The sequence below is a fragment of the Ochlerotatus camptorhynchus genome, unplaced genomic scaffold, assembly GCF_037179485.1.
Source record: "Ochlerotatus camptorhynchus isolate MF236.1 unplaced genomic scaffold, CSIRO-AGI_Acam_v1.1 ptg000064l, whole genome shotgun sequence".
In the NCBI taxonomy this organism is placed as follows: domain Eukaryota; kingdom Metazoa; phylum Arthropoda; class Insecta; order Diptera; family Culicidae; genus Ochlerotatus; species Ochlerotatus camptorhynchus.
This window is the reverse complement of record NW_027040554.1, coordinates 2,003,326-2,023,530: the sequence shown is the minus strand read 5'-3', so window position 1 is coordinate 2,023,530 and position 20,205 is coordinate 2,003,326. Positions and strand designations below refer to the sequence as shown.

Here is a 20,205-nt window from a genome sequence, read left to right as displayed (position 1 = left end):
CTGCCAGTAATGAGTCAATTTAATATTTTTGTCTGTTACTAAGGCACACTTCAATTAGCATTTCAGATGAAGAAAATTATTTTAAATGACACTGGGAAAAAATTCGTTCCGAAATTCGTCAACCACAAGTCACAATTTTCGAAACAAGTAAGTTTTTCGTTTACGAAAGTACACCATGAATTAAAAAAATCATGATGTCGTGAACATTGTTCCGAAAAATAAACGTACGTTGCACCGGCACCAGCAAAGGCAACATAAGTAATAAAAACGTGGACTCTATTCTGAAAATCATGATCTTATTCTGGTAAACGTGATTAAAGTTCATGAGTTGTGCTTGATATCGTGAACCTGTTCTCGAAAACGGGAACATGGTTCATGGACTGTAAAGCGTCAACACCAAATTAATTTCAATGTTGATTGTACAGCATGAAAGTGGAAGGAAACTGCAAATGACGGAAGCCTAATCTGGAACAATCGAACGATGCAGGTTTCACCCACACCCCAAATTGGCAGCAGGCATCTGTCCAGCAGATGGAGTGGACACACTTTCAGTTCTTCAATTAAACGGATCTTCGGTCACCAAGAACGCAGCTGCCACCACCTTCATCATCATTATAACAAGCAAAAAGCTCTGATCACATCCCCACCGATGCTAGCCGTATCGATCACCTTCCTCCCATGTTATCTCGGTCCAAACTAGCGGAAAACATATCCACCGCCTCTGGACAATCTTCAAAGTTTTCTCCACAACTAGTGCTGCTTCCACGTCACTTTTGACGTAGGATTACGTCTTTCGGTAACATATTGGGGGTGCAATTTAGAAAAAAAAACCTAAATCTACCGCGTTACGAAAAGTGGTAAGGTTTTAACCACTTATAACTCTGTCAATAGCGGAAGGATTTTAATTCTAAGCAAGCCAATCGATTGGTAATTTTTCTACAAAGCTGCTAAAATGAATATTCAATTTTTAATATGTCACTATTGAAAATTACACAAATGTCCAACTGTTATAATGGCGATCAAAATTATCACCGATCGCCTGCAAATAGTGGTTTCCCTAACATAGTCGTCAAATATTGATACCGAGCACTTAATCCTGCGTCAAATCTACGGTCGAGTCTTGGATACAACCTCTTACTTTTTCGCTATGGAGCAGGACGTTCACTGGTTCACCATTTCTTTTGGTGGGATTGTGACCAGCTTGATGAACTCCACCACTATTTTGACGATACGGCTTAGCTGCATGCACTAATAATCAACACACTATTCTCGACGAATCCGAGCACTCCGTAGTGATAAATATAACAAAACCAGAAAATATCAGCTGCAGCTTTGCATGTGATGCAAGTTCTCGATTGCAGGAACAAAAATTTCGATTTTGGGTTCATGATATCATGATTTTATTTTGTATTTTGCTTTGCGTTACGAAATCGCTAATTGCACTGAATGGCGTGAACTAAGTTCACAGATTTGAGAATAAGTTCATGAAAATTCGATTTAGTTGATCACGTTTATGGGAAAGAACTAGTAATTCGCTTATCGTGATTTTTTGTTCACGAATATCGGAACGGTTTTTGGGGTGCAAGGTTATACCGGTTTTCTGAAACATGGAAAAGTGGCCCAAGTATCCTCACCATAGAGAAACTTGATCTATTATTTTATAAAATGGTAATACTTGGATATGTATATGTATTTCTTACTCAAGTGGAACAATTCTTCCCACTAAATAATCAATGTATTCATCCGAATGGCAGTCATAACCTGTTTGAAGCGTCGACATTAAAATCAGAAATCATTTCTCGCATTAGCAGTCCAAAAAATACTATGTTCAACGTGCTTTTAAAAAGGTTTCAACTCGGTAAAACAACGAATAGCCATTATTCATACGTAAACTAAGCTAAGTCTGTCAAACACAATTCAGTTATTTTTTATCAGCGGAGCCGATGGTGTAGTGGTAAACGCGATTGCTGCTCACTCCAAAGGGCCTGGGTTCAATCCCGGGATGTTATGAGGATTACAATCTCTGATCACGTCTTCCTTCGGGAGGGAATTAGGACCGTTGGTTCCCGGCCCATGAGTTGATGGGTCGATATGTAGGGTCTAGGTGTGGGAGCCACCTTCCTGACGTTGGTAGCATTGGTGCTCAGCACGGAAAACAAGATCGACGGAAAACAAATCAAAGAGAAAAATCTTTACTGGAATGGTTAATGCAGAATGCATAAAATGTAAAATGGTGGAAATAACCTGGGTGAATCATATTTCCCCTCGGATCAGGTATCTCCACCATCCACTACAGTAACTATCGAGGACTTGGACCACCATAAATAGATCAAATTACAGGTCTCAGTGGATTTATGTCGCGAACAAAGAAAAACATATATCTAGCATCTATGTGAACGAAATCTCTAGATCAGTAAGTACAGGTAATTCTCAAATTTAGATGAAAATATTTGACAAAAACGAGAACAACTGCAAGGATGCATGGCCGCACTGGAAAGCATTCCTTCACAAAACCTTAACCTACTCGGCACCTACTAAACTTCTACCAAATTCCAACCAGACATTCATCTGGCACTAATCCAACATCAGGTTGACATGCATGTAATTTCATTGAAAAAGTTAAATTTTTTTTCAAATTGCCACAGACATTTTGCTTAGCAGAAAGCTGATGCGACGTTTTCGCTGGTATCACTTCGCCACACATGGTAGCACCTATGTCACCTGTTGAGAATTGGACGTCGGAAGTCTCAACTCAGACTCACGACAGTAACTTAAATGTTAAAAAACCAGTTTTAAAAGAACATGTTTTTTAATCGAAGCTATTAAAAGTTCAAGTTTATCATTTGTTCAACAACATTTTAATGCATATCCATTAAATTATTAGCTAATTCATGAATTTTTTTTCATTGATGTGAGTACAGTTCTTTTCAAGATTCTAGACTCTAGATTTTAGACCAAACAAACTTAATTAGATAACTTGATTTATAAAAAAAAATACATATGCAGACGAAATTGTCATGGTACAGAAATTGAAGAATCATAATTTAAATTATTGCTAGTTAATTAATTACTGAATTTTAAATACCGTAAGTGGGGGTGACAATGGGCGAAAAATTTGAAATGTTTCGTTCCCTACCTTACAACATTCACATTTTAGCATGGAAAACAATTTTAAGCATGTGAATATATTCATCAATGATATAGTTATAACTGTCATGGAAATTGTTGGTTGAAGTTGATATCACATTTTACTAAAATTAAATAACAGTGTTCTCTAAGCTGTCGAGGCGAGCAGACATACCTCTCGAAGTGTATTACGCGATCGTCTGTATACTCGGCAGCAACCATTGTGTGGTGCTCATTGTTCTTCATCTGCAGTTCTTTCGGTCGATGCGTCGTCGACCTTGAAAAGCAAACGTTTCGTGATGAGTGTGTGGGTGAATACCACGATTTGCGCCAATTTTTGCAGTGGACGCGCTATGCCCCCCCCCCCCTTTGGCAAAATTGCCATACCTTGAAACCACTGGAAGTAAAACCCGTTCTGATGGGGGAAGCTTTTTGGAAAGCTGAAGATAAAATATTGTTTGCATTATACCTATAGTTTTAGGATTTATCTTATAGTGAACAAGAAATCTCGGCACTGTAAATTTTATTCGATTGTGCCTAATTCAATAAAGTAATTATAAAAAAAAATAAATAAAAAATAGACCTATGTAAAACCGTATGGGGGGGGGGGGTGACATTGGACCTAAAATTAAGTTAGGATAATATATCTCTAAATATGTAAATGTAACGTAGCTATTGGGAGTACACTTGATTATGATTAGAATATACTTCGTATGTATCGCTAAAGATCGCTTGTAAGCCACATAAAAGGGTGTTGTTTGCCTATGGACATTTTTAAAACCGTGTTTGTACAACTGGGGCCTCCCTTAGCTCAGTCGGTAAAGGCGCAGCTACAAAGCAAGACCATGCTGGAGGTGGCTGGGTTCGATTCCCGGTTCGGTCTAGGAATTTTTCAGGTTGGAAAATTTCTCGACTTCCCTGGGCATAGAAGTATGATTGGACTTGCCACACAATCATATCAATGCAAAAATGGTACAGGCATCGAAAGCTCTCAATTAATAACTGTGGAAGTGCATCTAGAACACTAAGTTGAGAGCACGCAATAAGCTAATATGCGATATACAATAAGCTTGAAATGCGAAGAAGAAGAAGAAGTTGTACAACTATTTGTGACACTTAACTTTACAGCACTATTTAAATAAAATAGCTGGTTAATGTTATCTATAGTTTACTCCATAAGTGCAAGGAACATACTCTAGTCATCATTTTCTGTATATTCAAGGTATTTGCATCAATGAACATTTTTCAATTTTGGCCCAATGTCACAGTGCTTTCAGTGCTTTAATTTTTAACAGGAACGCTGCGTATTATTTAAAACAAAAGATCTATTAATGTTTTATGTTTTTCCATGTGATACTTATTTGTCATAGCAACATTTTACGTGGAAAGGTTTCGAAATAAAGGAGTGCAATATTTTGAATAAACTGGTAAAACTTCAAACCAAAAGAAAGCTAGTTCTTAGAGTCGAGAATTTGTATTCGTATATCGCAAATATTACAAAGTCTTAGATACAAACATTTGCAAAAACTAAAAATTTTGATAAAATATCCTGGCTTAAGACTTTAGAAGTTTGCAATTTGCCAAGAATATACAAATCAATGAAGTCCCAGACACCTTATTAATTTTAATTTCGCAATATTAGTTACTTATAAATATGTCATTTCTCGTGTGTGTTAATTTTGAACCAGTGTTCCAGTTTGTGTTCCAGAATTTCGTAAATTTCTTAATGTTGTGAATATTGGCCTGAGAAATCACATCTTATAAATCCTGTGAATCAAGAAAACGCTCTCATAAGCTAGAAGATTTTTCATAATCAAGAGATTTTAATTAAAAAAAAACCTTCAAAGTCTCAAAATTTTGTTTTTTTTATTGACCCCGATACACTTTCCGTGTTTTAATCAACTTGGAATCCTACTCAGGATTGCTTTAGAATTTCCCAAGAAACGACTTAAAACTTCCTCAGAGTTCATCTTAGGCATTGCCTTACAATTTGCTCCACAACACTCTAGAAACTACACTCCCGATCACAAGTTTAAGGACACCTCCAAAAAAACATGACCAATTTGTTAAGTTCATATCTCTGTCATGTTACGTCCTATTTTCGTTCTCTTTAGATCATTTGAAAGGTATTAAATGGAACTTTCCTTGTAGGTAAATTGTTTAATATAATTTTCAAATTTTGTGTGCTAAAAGTTCCCCCAAAGATACAATATTTTTCAAAATTTACTCTGAAGAATCGTGGCTGATTTTCTCAGAATATGGTTGACCAAATTTTGAAATAAAAGTAGTAATAGAACACTTATGCTTTACCATTCATACCATTCAAATAACCTTTGGAGATCGAAAATTGAACGTAAAATGAGAGATCATTGAAAAAAGCATATTTGCATGGTTTTTTTTTGGGGTGTCCTTAAACTTATGATCGGTAGTGTATCTATAGTACGATCTTTGATTCACCCTAAAATTTTCAAAAAATTCTAAACAGTTTGCTTAGGAAATATTTTGGAGACACTTCTTTTTGTTCTTTTTCTTCGCATTTCAAGCTTATTCCTTATCGCATATTAGCTTATTATTTGCTCTCAACTTAGTGTTCTAGATGCACTTCCACAGTTACTATATTAGTTGAGAGCTTTCGTATAAATTTATCCTCTGTATTCGCTTGAAAATATGCTTAGAGATCCTTGGAAACTCTCAACCAATTTATGTATTAAAGTTCATAAGCTTTGAAACTGTTGCAAGGCCATTAATTTATTTGAAATCTGAGTTCTTGGAATTAATTCTATGTTCGTAGTCTTGAATATTTATTTTTGTTCCAGTTGCTTGAAATCTTCTTCAAGTTTAATTTAATTAAGTCCAAGATTTAACAAAATAGTCCAAGCTTAAAATCTGTAGGTATTATGCATTTTCCAGAACCTTCAAGCCTAAGAATGCATGTTGATACTGAAGATAAATCCACTTTATAGTATTACTAGCTGAGTGTGCCCGGTCTTGCTCGGGATTCAATATTGGCTTGAGTTTATGCGCCGATTTAAAAAAAAAGCATGCTATATTGTACGTAGCCCCCCCCCCCTATTATCTAAGGGGCTACCCCCTATGATTATCTCCTTATACCCCCACACTCGCCCCCACATGCCTAATTCGGTTCCATTTGCTTGATTAGTTCTCGAGTTATGCAGAAATTTCTGTTTCATTTGTATGGGAGCCCCCCTTACAGAAGGGGGAGGGGTCTCGAACCATCATAAGAACCTTCCACGGCCCCAAAAACCCCTGTATACAAATTTTCACGCCAATCGGTTCATTAGTTTCCGAGTCTAAAAGGGTCAGACAGACAGACAGACAGACAGACAGAAATTATTATATATATATAGATAGATAGATTATGTTCGAATATTTATAGTAACGAAGGTTGGTTGTATTATAACATATTTTAAAATTCCTGAGAAGGTTGTCTGCCGTTCTTCAATATATTATATTCTTAAAAATGTGCTTGATAATGGAAATTGAAAATTCCCTGAGAATTCCGGGTAAAATAAAGTCCCATGAAGATTCCAGGTTTTTCAAACGTTTACAAGTAGTAGACACCCTGTATGTCCCATATATAACGTGTACTCTGAGAGCGTGCTTCCATTCCTGAGATCCATCCGAAATTTTTGTTAGACGTAAAATTGTTATCTTTGGTAAAAGGAAAACGATGTTCTTTATAATAACGGGATATTTTGATTGATGATTTAACAAAAACATTAACATCAGTATTCGATGTTTGCGAGTAGCATAGTAGAAGGATGTATTAAGCTACAAATGGTCAACATGTCAACAAGGAGGAATTCCAAGCATATATCTTATAAATGGAATTTCAGACTTGGCCTTCATCGATTTTATGAACTTTTGCATTGCTTTTTGCGAACCATTCAAATTTGTGTCGCCCATTTCAATTGTAGCCAAATTTTAAAAGGGGCGCATTTGAGTATGTCATTTTCAATAAATCAATATGATTTCAATGTCGTCTGAGGCAAAGTTTTAGGAAAATATATGCCCTATTCATAAAACAAATGTGTAATGTAAATATCGATTCTGATCGAATAGTCAATAAAAAAATTGATAAAAGCTCAAGTATACTCCTTCAAATGTTGTTATAATTTATGTTTAGTAGCTGGAATTTTTAGACTGGACAATTAACAAACTGACAAAAACAGTACAACAATCAAATTTAAAAACAGTTGTTTGCCTATATTTTTTTAAGTTTTATACAGTTAGACCACGATTACCACCTAACAAATAGTTTTTTTAAATTTCATAAAATTTGTCCCAAAACAAAGTTTCAAAACTTTACCAAAAGTTGTTGTTCTACAATTTTTTCACACGGGTTCTTATAAAAGAGAAAAGAACAAATTTGAATGACTAATAATGAGGCAAAACTGCATGAAACTCGTTGAAGGCCACGTCAGATTGATTAACCATACTTGAAATTTACCGAAATGTAAAAAAAGTGTTTTTATTCGATGCATCTTATTTGACAAAATTTAAATATATTTCTGAAGTATTGATCATAATCTGCATTGAAAAAATATTACTGTTTCTTCCAATTTCACGATAAAAATGCATAATTTGCTATTGTTTAGATCACACATGTTTTGATATCATTAACGCATTCATTAACATTCAAGCACTTTCAAAACTAAAATTATCACTGTCTCACTAGTTTCCAGTTGACCCACGAAAGCGACCGTACTTAAATCAAAATAGGTCTCCTAATTCTCCTAGTAGTAGTGGTCCGTCGTGTGCGAGTGGTCTTCACCTGGTTGTCATCTGCAGCTGCCGGTTCGTCCAATTCCCGGATTATCCACTTTGACGTAAAAAATTTAGGGCCAGTCCAAATAGGAGTAGATGCGGTCGGGTTGACCGGTGTTGTCCAGTTGCTGGGGGCGGCCGTTGTGGTCCAATTTTGTGGCGGGGTGGTTTGGTTCCATTGTGGAGAGGTCCAGTTTACAACGGGGGTTGTCCAATTCCAACTGGGAGTTGTTCCGTTGAAATCTGGTGTTGTCCAATTCCAGCTGGGAGTTGTTCCGTTGAAATCTGGTGTTGTCCAATTCCAGCTGGGAGTTGTTCCGTTGTAATCTGGTGTTGTCCAGTTCCAGTTTGGAGCGGTTCCATTGAATTCCGGAGTAGTCCAATTCCAACTGGGAGTTGTTCCGTTGAAATCTGGTGTTGTCCAGTTCCAGCTGGGAGTTGTTCCGTTGTAATCTGGTGTTGTCCAGTTCCAGTTTGGAGTAGTACCATTGAAATCTGGAGTAGTCCAATTCCAGCTGGGAGTTGTTCCGTTAAAATCTGGAGTAGTCCAATTCCAGTTAGGAGTGGTTCCATTAAAATCTGGAGTAGTCCAATTCCAGCTGGGAGTTGTACCATTGAAATCTGGGGTTGTCCAATTCCAGCTGGGAGTTGTTCCGTTGAAATCCGGAGTTGTCCAGTTCCAGCTAGGAGTTGTACCATTGTAATCTGGGGTTGTCCAATTCCAGCTGGGAGTTGTTCCGTTAACATCTGGGGTTGTCCAATTCCAGTTAGGAGTGGTTCCATTAAAATCTGGAGTAGTCCAATTCCAGCTGGGAGTTGTTCCGTTGAAATCTGGTGTTGTCCAGTTCCAGCTGGGAGTTGTTCCGTTAAAATCTGGTGTTGTCCAGTTCCAGCTGGGAGTTGTACCATTAAAATCTGGAGTAGTCCAATTCCAGTTAGGAGTGGTTCCATTTAAATCTGGAGTAGTCCAATTCCAGCTGGGAGTTGTACCATTGAAATCTGGGGTTGTCCAATTCCAGCTGGGAGTTGTACCATTAAAATCCGGAGTTGTCCAGTTCCAGCTAGGAGTTGTACCATTGATATCTGGTGTTGTCCAGTTCCAGCTGGGAGTTGTTCCGTTGAAATCTGGTGTTGTCCAGTTCCAGTTTGGAGTTGTACCATTGAAATCTGGAGTAGTCCAATTCCAGCTGGGAGTGGTACCATTAAAATCCGGAGTTGTCCAATTCCAGCTAGGAGTTGTACCATTGAAATCTGGAGTGGTCCAATTCCAGCTGGGAGTAGTTCCGTTGAAATCTGGCGTTGTCCAATTCCAGCTTGGAGTCGTTCCGTTGTAATCCGGTGTAGTCCAATTCCATTCTGGTGTTGTGAAGTTTGGAGGTAACGTTGGAGTGGTCCAATTTAACTCGGGAACAGTCCAATTCTGGGTAGGAATGACAGTTACATCCGGTGTAGTCCGATTCCACGCGGGGGTAGTTGAATTATCACTCTCAGCAACTGGTCTGTAGCCTTGAAAACGCGCCGCTAAGGCTACAGCATAGCTTGCGAACAAAATTAACACTGCACTTCTCAACACACTCATTTCACTGGACCAACTGAAAACTGGCACATCTATCAGCATAGTTCAGCATTTATATCACCTCCGCTTCGGAAGAGATACGGCTTCTTATCGAACATTGGGCGATTTTCCATTATCAAAGCTTTTTACCTACCAGAGGAGAGCACTTCCGTTGAAGGTACCAAGATAACGTGTAGATCTATTACCTTACCCGCATCGTAAAGTGAATGGGTATGATTCAATCGGTCAGTCGGATGTTTTCCGCAGATCTCGCAAACTGAGATATTCAGTGGTTGTCGCCCAAATGGAACCTGTGTTTACCGAAGAAGCACGCTCCGCAATCTTGTTGTTATTATACTACATACTTTGGATGATTTTTTATTGGCAATTACCCATTCTTCCGAGGTTGACACACTCGGCAATCGGTGAATCATTTGTGTAGTAGGTCAATACTTGAAGTGGGGGGAAAAACATGTAGTATAGTTTTGTTGAGTTCTTGAATTTCATGAATAAATCTGAAAGGCGATTGAATAATCGATACAAATGCCTTTAATTATTAATTAATTTATCAATTACACGGTGTTACACGACCAATAACTTTTAGCAAAAACACTAAATTTAATTAGTATTCGTAGCAACTAGCAACCGAAAATATTTATTATTACCCCTGTTTCATATTACCGCATCTTCCCAAATACTTGCGTCTGAAGCTGTGTTCTGTTCTTTTATTTATAATCGTAAACTAAGTTGCTAATCAATAGCCTACGTTTATGATATGGTTTAGGGAAGCTCGAGTGGGACTCTGGATCCGAAGATCTTTTTTAGTCATTAGAATTATTTTTTCACAAGTGGTGAATGAATGTTCTCAAATAAATTGAAGTATCAAATCCCAAGTTTAATTTATTTCTAATTATCTAAAAGACAATCTTCAATTCATCAATAGCATTCGCCTTATCAAAATCAAGAAAAACCCACACCCAATTGAGCTTTCATCACAATCCAAATCATTCGGCGAATGCAGAGAGATTATACGACCTATCCTTCGTGATAAGAAAATAAAACAAAAAACTGGTATATGACATCATCGGGTTCACGTTTGGTGTGTGAGTGTGAGTTTATGGCAGAAATTTCCATTCATCCTTGTGCACCATCATCCGGACGATACGGACGACTCGGATGAAGAACGTGCATGTTTTATGCAATCTCATGCTCCCCTGTGGTGGTGGGCGAAATGGAACCAAAATGAAGAAGATACTCTCGACCTTGAACGCACAATGATGGGGCGACCGGGCCGTTTGTGCTTCCGAAAATTGGAGCTTGAATTGCAGCAGCCAGTCGAGCGGATAATCTTTGGAATTGATTCGACGAAAACGTATTGAGTGGGACGGTAATTGTGGTTGGAAGTAAAGTATTCCCTCAATTTATGCGGTGGGTAGTACCGTTCACCCACCGTTGTTCCTCGTTATCTACAGAATATCAGCTCGATTGGATGAAGGAATCCGAGAAATAGCGGTGGGTGGAAAATGCCACCCACCGCATACATGGGGGATTACTGTATATCAATTACCTAGAATAACCTAGAAACATATGGTTTAAGGATTGAGCGAGTTCGAAGCAGAAATAAGTTTGTTATTGTAATGCGATCGCATTAAATACCTGAAAATATATCATCAATTGGAAGGAGAGCGTTAAAATTACTTTCAGTACTAGAATAAATCTCATAACAGAAATAATTCAAATTAGGACATGTCTTCCGACAATTTGACCGGCTTCGTTTGAGAAACCGATTTAAAAAGTTGATAGGATAATGGTATAATAGTGCCGGGATTCAAATACTCTCATCTCTTTGATGTTCGATTATCCTTCGTATTTCAAATTACATAGTTTAAAAATTTCCCGCACCGTTACTGCTACCCAAACTACTGTAAGAAGTTTTGTGACAAGTTTAATGATCTTTAGAAATCTTCAGTAAACTACAGAAGGATAAATTCCGTATAAATCCAGAGGAACCACAGAAAGACAAAAACTATCCAACAGAAGTTTATGAGAACCTCAAAGAAGTCCTGAAAGACCTCACTGAAGCTCAGGAGAACTTAAACACAAGTTGAAGGGAGCTGTCGAGAAGCTTAAGAGGATTTCAGAGAAATTCAACAAACTTTAGAAAAGTTGACACTGTCTTCAACCAGATATTACACAGATTGAACTCTTAACACTAGACAACGGATAACACAGATCACTCAGTGAACCAGTAGGAAAATTTTCATTGAGGAAAGGTCCAATGCCCAAGTAAAGTCCGTTGACAAAATGGAAGCAAATCGACATTAAAGTTTGCTGTTCCTGTCATAATTGAAAACTCAGTTTGATTTCAACTGTTGTGAATTCCCTCGTATATCATATTAAGCTTTCATTATGCAGTCAAGAGTTTTTGACGTAGGACTACGTCTGTGATTTCAATATGGGGGTACACCTTGTGCAAACCAAAAATGGAACATGTAACAAAATTATGAAAGATTTTGAACGTTAATAACTCAGCTGCCCCTTGATCAATTTCAATAATTTTATCACCAATCGATCAGAAATATTTCTACGCATCTGCCTTGTTTAAGACTTTATCATTTTTCAACACAGATTTCAAAGTTGAATTCCATCCGGTCTCACCAAACGGTGTTTATTCAACCACCGCGTGGTAAGTGGTGGTGTTCTCCAGTACACAACTCATAGAGATGAACTAGCGAACGGCTAAAAATCTCTCTAATAAAGACAAAAATAAACCCGGTACACAACGAAAGGCTCCCCGCAAGCAGCTAGCTATCAAGGCTGCCCTCAACCGCTGATCGGATTCAGTTCCAATCACCGTGTGTGGTGGTGTCCGGTCGTCGGCATCAGCAGCATTGCTTTCGGCACGTGGCGTTGAACATTGTTCTCCAGTGCACAACGAACGGCTGCCTGCAAGCAGCGAGCTGCAGCCCACTTGAGCATCCATCGAAGGAGGAAGAAGCCGCACCGCTATTGATCGGAATCAGTAGCTCAGCTCTTGATGAGTCGCTGTGGGCCATCTCTGTCGAGCGCGTCATACTTAAGAGTACAAACAGAGATAACCCTGCTCAAATTCCTATTCCTACACAAAACACAAGCTCCTGCTGCAGTTAACAAATAAGATTTATTATATAAGTCCACTTAGTTCTACGTCACCATTACTTACAACCCCTTAGGGCTGTCCCTTGTAGTTTTTTTTTTATGAGAGCGGCTCAACTTCTAGTTTTTCTGAAAATTTAAGGGGTTTTTTTGTTTCTTATCACACTTCTTCAAGTTCACAGTCTGTAAATTTCACATTTTTCCGCAAAAAACAATAAGTAATAGTTTTTGCTTCGTGTGTTAACATATCCTCAATATTTTAACTTGTGAAATCGCAAAATGTGATGCGATCTTTGTAGCGGAATCGCTTTGATTTAATTCCATCTATCGTTGAATTAACGGTTATTGTTTTTTGTATTGTCTAAAACATTTTAGGTAGCTGAACCGACATATAAATGCCCTTAATTTGGGCCCATACATAAATTCAGCAATCGACTAAATTTTCAATAGCGACCAATAATATCCAGTAGTACAGTCTCAATGACGCGTTCATCTAGATAAAATTTATAAATAGCAGATTTTTAGTGATGGGCCCAATCTTAGATCTTTAGGCCACCATTAAGGCCATTTCCCCTAATTCGTGATTTGCCCGGGTGAGCGGAAGTCTTTAAACGTGAGCAGCAGAGATGCTGCTAACCATTTACGCCAGGCCCGTATTTAGTTAAAAATTATGAATGCAAAATTAGTAATCAAATTCATTTAATTGAAAGCAGGATTAGTCTGGCCATTTTCCACAGAGATGGCGCTGTTCCGCTGGTAGGAAGTGGTAAAAATCGATGATGAGAAATTGAGAGAAGTGGGAATAATTCACATTCGGTGCATATTCAGCTCAAAAAAAGGAACGACAACCTGAAGAAATTAGTCAGGGACTTTGTCATTCTGTTTTTTTTTTCCGGAAATTATTGTTAAACAAGCTACAATTAAATAAAAATGATTTTTCCCCACACAGTTTTACCTGCTTTACTACCAGTCCCCAGAGAGCCAAAAATTCAAATTTGAGAGAGAAAATTTGCTCTCACGACCTCAATCTATTATCAACATGCCATTTATTTTGATGACACTCGATTTGCGATTTCCCTTTCACTATTACAAAATAGAATACCTGACACTACAAAACATGTCTGGTATCTCTAAATATGCATTTTGATTAACATTCGAAGTGCCTCCTTTTTTGCATATTCTGCAGAAAAGATACTTTCTGCCCCGCCCCATTCATAAAAATCGGTGGGAAATCCTATGAGGGGTAAGCTATTTTGTGTGCAGAATGTGTAAAAAAGGAGACACTTCAGATGTTAATCTAAATGCATATATAGAGGTACCAGACATGTTATGCACTACACTGTCCTCTGTGAACAATTAACGGAAAACAGATTATGTGTAGTTTTCTATAGATGTCACCGCCAACAATAGCAGTGACATCTGATAGAAAATCAATGCAGAAGCTTGACAAAATGATTAATTATTGAGTTAGTTGCATTGAAAGTAGGAACAGTTTTCCATTTGCTTCAACGTTGTAAATTCAGTCTCTCAGTTTTGCTGTGTTAATTGTTAATCCAGATCAACTGGAGTAATCAAATAAAGTGATATCAAATTTTGATTTAAATTTCATCTCCAGCAGGAGCAGGAATCGAACCCTCACTTAGTGGCACACACAATACTCCTGAATGACGGCTAACGTCGCTAACCTCATGACCATTAAGTCAACAAATGTTTTAAGGAACTTCAGAGTAGTATGGTAGAGGACGGTTTCAGCCCCTCCAATATCCTATTCCAAGCATGGTATGTTTCTTAAGAAAATTCATCGTAAATTTGTCTCAAAGATGCGCTAGGATGTGAAGCAGAAAATAGGCGTTAAAAGTTATTGTTTACCTCAGGAATAGGGTCCATGGGGAGCAGAAACCGTTCTCTACCGTTCTCAGAAAAGCTCAGGTGAATTTTCGAAAAGTTTAGAGGAACTCAAAGTATTTTCAGAAAAGTTTTAGGAACATCTGATAATGCTAAGGATATCATAAAAGCATTGGAAACCTGAAAGGATTCAGCTTTGAATGTTGGTCAACTGGTTCAGTATTGGGGTTGGATTAAATGGCCTTCGTAACAATCTACTACCTTTTCATTCTACGTACCGACTCTCTATGGAGCCAACAGTAAACTTTTATTACCGGAAGATGACTCCATAAAGAGTCGAAACGTATAATGAAAAGGTGGTAGATTGTTCCGATTCAATCCAAGACTGAGAAGGCCGTTTAACCTAACCCTATGGGGGTCCAGACAATTTCAGATAAATTCAGAGAACTTCACATCAACTCAGAAAACCTCAGAGATATTCAAAAAGCTTCAACGAAGTTAAAACCGTGAAGTTCTGGTAACTCTGGAGAATTTCAATAAAGGGCCAAGAGAGTTAATTTCATTTATGGAAAGTTTAGGAAACTTTACGAGATAAACTTATTCCTTTGAGATTAAAACTTAACTACAAATTTCCCCATACTCTGAGCTCACAAATCGTGAGTATCCTCTCTTTCAAGAAGATTTTAAGTTCGTTGATATTCAATACAACAGTTTTATCATGTTCAGACTAAAGAGATGTAATGTTTTTTTTTTTTTTTTAGTTTTATGATTGTAATGTTCAACCGTAGGAGGAGTTGAAATGTATTCTAAGCGGATTTCATAATACAAGATTAACGTATCACAATTGTTCTTGTATCTCGAAAACCGATACTCTATTAAGTAAACTCGCATATACTACTTTTCATTCATTCGTCTAAAGCTTTGATGCTAAGCTGAAGACATATGGAGGGCCATACTGCAAGAACTCAAAGAGAGTTCAGAGGATATTTCCATTAAAATATTCAAAAAACCACAACTCCAAATAAATTCTTACAGAGATTTAAAGTGATTCTGTCAAGAACTTCTTAGCAAATGTGACAATTATTTCAAAAAAAAATTATGATAATAATTCTAAAGAAATCTGTTTCTGAAGTTGATTCGCTTTCAAAGGAATATTAAGGAGAATTTAATGTTTTCGACTGCGTCAAGGATATGTTATATAGCAATAGTTTTGAGTTAAATTCCAAGGACGTTCATACTCACAACATCTGAGGATATTGTATGTATATTTGTAATGGAATTTTAGGAAAATTTGAAAGATTTTTTGAAACAAATTATAACGAAAATTTAATGAAAAATAATTAGATGGAATTCTGAAAATAATTCTGAGCATGAAAAATAAGAAGTTCCAAACAGAGTTCCAAAAAGGGGTTTCAAATGAACTCTGATATGAAATTCAAAAGAATTTTAATTTGATAAAAGTTTCGTACATTCCACAGAATGAAATCATTCTGCGGGCCGCACAAACTAATGATTAGATTTCAATAAATTGACTTCTATCAATCCTTTTGTAGGTCCTCTATTACGTTTTACGAGAATAATTCAATAATTATTACGTGAAGTTCAAAGTTTGGTACCTGCCACCCTTTAATCACAACCACACTCCAGTTTAACATTGACATTTTTCATCATCCTTCTTGGACTCGAGTCCCACATTATGCGCCGGCGTTCACACTGCTGCTGCTGCTAGTTGTTGTCCGCCAATGCAACTCGCCCTCATCGCTAGTGCTCCATTGGTTAGACCCAAGATGGGTGGACGGTGGATCATAGGTGACACATTCCGTAGTTGTGTTAGTTCGTAGACGAAAATGAACGATGGGTAATATGTATGGCAAGCTAGTGATGAGTATTTCCCATAGTATTTCTTCGCAAAATTCATATCAAACGTTGATTGTTTGCATAGGAAATTAATTTGGCAAGGCATTTGTGAGCAGTATGAAACAGGTCCAAATCTGTCCAAATTGGTATGGCAAAATAGAAAAAAATTTCATGAACTTCAACGTCAAATAACTCACCAACACAAGCGGACTGTAAGCACCTTCACACCCTTAAATCTTTTACATCCCGAGGTGGACCTATTTACTGTTTGCTCCACAACCAACGTGGTGCTGAGCTACCCCAACGCAAACATGGTTTTGTTTTGTTTATTTTTATTCTCTCTCCACTCTCGCAATCCCACAGCTTGCATTTAGCATTGCATGAGAGCGAAAGATATAACCATTGCAACACTGAACAACCCGTTCCACTCACTGCCACCACCCACTCGACCACCCTATCAGCAACAGACATCATCAACCATATGATAAACCCGTACAACACAACGCCGCTGCGCTGCGTTCCCATTGAAATTTTCTGCGTCGTCCGTCGAATTAATAAACATGAGAAAAACCAACAAACGAAAAGCGCCGACTCCGGCGAGCAAGGAGCACTTGTGCTTGTGTTGGTGAGCGCCCACCGAGCTCGGCGGGTGTACGAAAGGTACCCGAGACATCGTCATCGTCAGTGTACGGAGAACGCTACTCGCGAATGGTTCGAACGGACGGGAGTTTTCCAGTGAGGCCCGCGTTTTTCCACCTCCATTTTTGACACAACCTGGTTAGAGTGTGTGCAGTGTGTTTTACTACGGATGCTTTCTCAGGATGAGCCTTTATTCAAGAATGCTCAATGTATTAAATCAGAATTCTTTGCTAAGTGATTAGACGGAAACAAATCTTCTGAATCAGGAAGGTTAGCGTTGTATGGCAAGGGAGAAATCCCGTATCAGCTGAGACTGCGTCTAGGCCTTGTTTCCTTGCAAAAGTGGTTGAATCCTTGCAATATGTTTTCATCTGGGCTGGAAGCATCATAAGGACGGAAGGAAGGAAAATTTGCTAATCGATTTTCTCGTTTCCTCCTCGACGTCGGCTACGGGAGGATCGTAAATTCGGCGGTAGCAGCAGCATCGGTGCACAAAATGTGATGGTTTTCGCCGAGGTGTGCCGTAGGACAGTGTTGAGAAAAATGTCTGTCGTCCTGTTTCCTTGCTGAAGAACAATGTGGCAGTGAGACTGTTTTCCTTTAATGTGGCTGTGTAGTTGTGAAGGGGGACACTCGTCGTGGTGTGGCATGTGTGCGAGGAGGAACAGCACGGAAGTGACTAGTCCACAGAATCAAACCAGAAAGTAAACTTTACCAACCTACACGATGTGGGTGGTTTTTTGGGGTGGTCATATGGCTGTATGGGATTTGTTGGTGGTGATTTGATTCTCGGGTAGATCAGATGATTCATCGTTTTTGTTTTGACGTACGACGAGGGAGCGCAGCAGAGGTATAATTAGGGGTTTTTAAGGCACGAAAATTATCGCATTTTAAGACTGATTTATGAATTGTTGTCCAATTTGAGTAAATTTGCATTAATTTATATAATTTAATGAAGAGTAGTTTGTTTCTGAAACGGCTAATTTTAAAAGCAAATTAACTTGATTATATATGATGGTCAAATTACGGTCGTACAACTAGGTATGCAAATTGGGTACAATATGGTGTAAAGGAAATGTAAAGTGTTGATCACTATCTGGTGGTACGCCTTGAGCAGTTGTGCCATGAAACTTGAAAAATGTTATTATTGTTCCAGATTTTGAAAACTTTAAATGTATCAATATCTTACTAATGAAATAAAATACAAGACTGTTTTATCTTATAACATTTCGGATATTTTTTTTCTTTTAGTATTCAACCCAGACAAAAAAGGGAGTTTAACTATAGTCTTGTAGATCAAGATTTGCTCTCAACGAATGCTTTAAAACTTTAATAAAACTTACAATATGACTTGGAGACATTTGAAGTCTTGCCTATGTTTTATGTCCATGGATGTAGGATTTGTTTACAATGAATTTGGAATATTTTTGGTAGTTTCGTAGTTTGAGACCTCAATAAGTAAATGTTCTAGACGTCCCACAATCTTGAAAATATTTCTTTTCAGAATCTTGTAGTTTTTTTGTTCGTGTTCAGGATTCTGGAAATCAAAGTACAAAAAGATTCTGATTTTTTCAAGTCTCCAAAGCCTTGAAATGTTTCGTAGTTTCAGATTTTTGAATTATTTTTTATCTAGTCCAGCATTTTAAATATGTGTCTTAATCTCAAAATAATGATTCTATTGCAAGTTCAAAATGTAGAGTATCTTTTAAAGTCCGAGAACACACAAATTTTGAGAGCTCACAATCTTGTAAAAAATTCTGAGGCTCAAACCGAATCATGAAAATTCTCTCAAGTCCCTGAATCTTGACGATTTTCCTTAATCCGGAATTATGAAAAGTTGTCTTAGTTCAAGATATTGATTATTTATGGCTGCATATAGATTCATGTATTTCGAACCGGTCTAGAGCATGCCTACCAAACCTTTCTAGAAACCAGAAAAACTATAAAATGTTTAGGCTTTGAAATACTTTTTCGAATTAGGACTTGAATAATTAGGACTACGACTGGCTTAAGTATGGAAGATCTTATTCCAAAAAAAATTCAAAGATTACCGAAAATGTGCCCTTAGATGTGATATATCTTGGTGTAGAAAGTGAGCGTTGAATTTTATTATTTACCATCTGCTTCCAATAGACTAAATTCAGAAAATTTGGAAATTTGTTGTGACCATTAATTTTGTTTAAAGATTCTTCTAAATAGAGTAAATTTGACACCATGACATCGAGTTAACGAATCAGAAAAAGATTATTTTCATTTCCCTTAAAATTAATAATTTCCATAGTTTTGTTGTTCTATCACTCGATGATCCCATAAATATTGAGTTGTGAAGGGTTGACTCTGTTTTGTAAGTGTACCCACTTTGTCTACGCTCCCCGAAAAGCATGGAAGTAAACGAACTTGGCAACCTATCATCAAATCAGCTCAGCTCTTGTTATGCAATATTAAGCAAAATATAATCGATCTTCGACTTCTCATCTCTAAAAATGTTGAGCTTTATTTTGAAGTTCACGTATCTTTTGATGAGATCTATTGCAAATACGATCTGCATTCTTTTCACAGTAGTCCATCTACTGAAGGATCTTCATAATTTTACAGGAAACAGCAAAGATTTCTCAAGGAAATCTCTGGATTTAGCTCTTTTAGACTATCCCAAAAATCATCTACTCTCCTTCTGAAAACTCTTAGATAGTCTTAGAATTTCCTTCTAAAGTTCTATGTACCACCCCAATTAGACTTTTGAAGCTTCTAATGAAATACCCTCATTTTCCCTTGCAAGTGGTCTCTACTTCCTTTGACAGACCTGTCTGTCTATTACTCAAAATTCTTTGATTTGATATTTTCCCAAACTAGATGGATAATCAAGTTACATCAAACATTATAACCATATCTTTTACTCATTTTAAGGGTTCTTCTTCTTGTTGTTTGCATTTCAAGCTTATTTATTAGCGCATATTAGCTTATTGCGTGCTCTCAACTGAGTGTTCTAAATGCACTTCCACAGTTATTAATTGAGAGCTTTCGATGCCAATACCAATGCACGAATTTGTATATTGTGTGGCAAGCACAATGATACTCTTTGCCCAGGGAAGTCGAGAAAATTTCCAACCCGAAAGATTCCCTCGACCGGACCGGGTATCGAACCCACTTCCTCCAGCTTGGTGATACCGTGCCTTTACTGACTACGCTATGAGGCCCCATTTTAAGGGTTATAATATCGTTTTTAGAGGCTTGCGTGTGTAAAAAAAATAAAGTAGCTCGTG

The 20,205-nt window shown here is 37.5% G+C and overlaps 1 protein-coding gene across 3 annotated transcripts in view; it reads left to right on the top strand.

Annotated features, from left to right (window-relative positions):
* spir (spire) overlaps positions 1-20,205 on the top strand; it is a 463,061-nt gene that overhangs the window by 399,996 nt on the left and 42,860 nt on the right. The window lies entirely within an intron of this gene.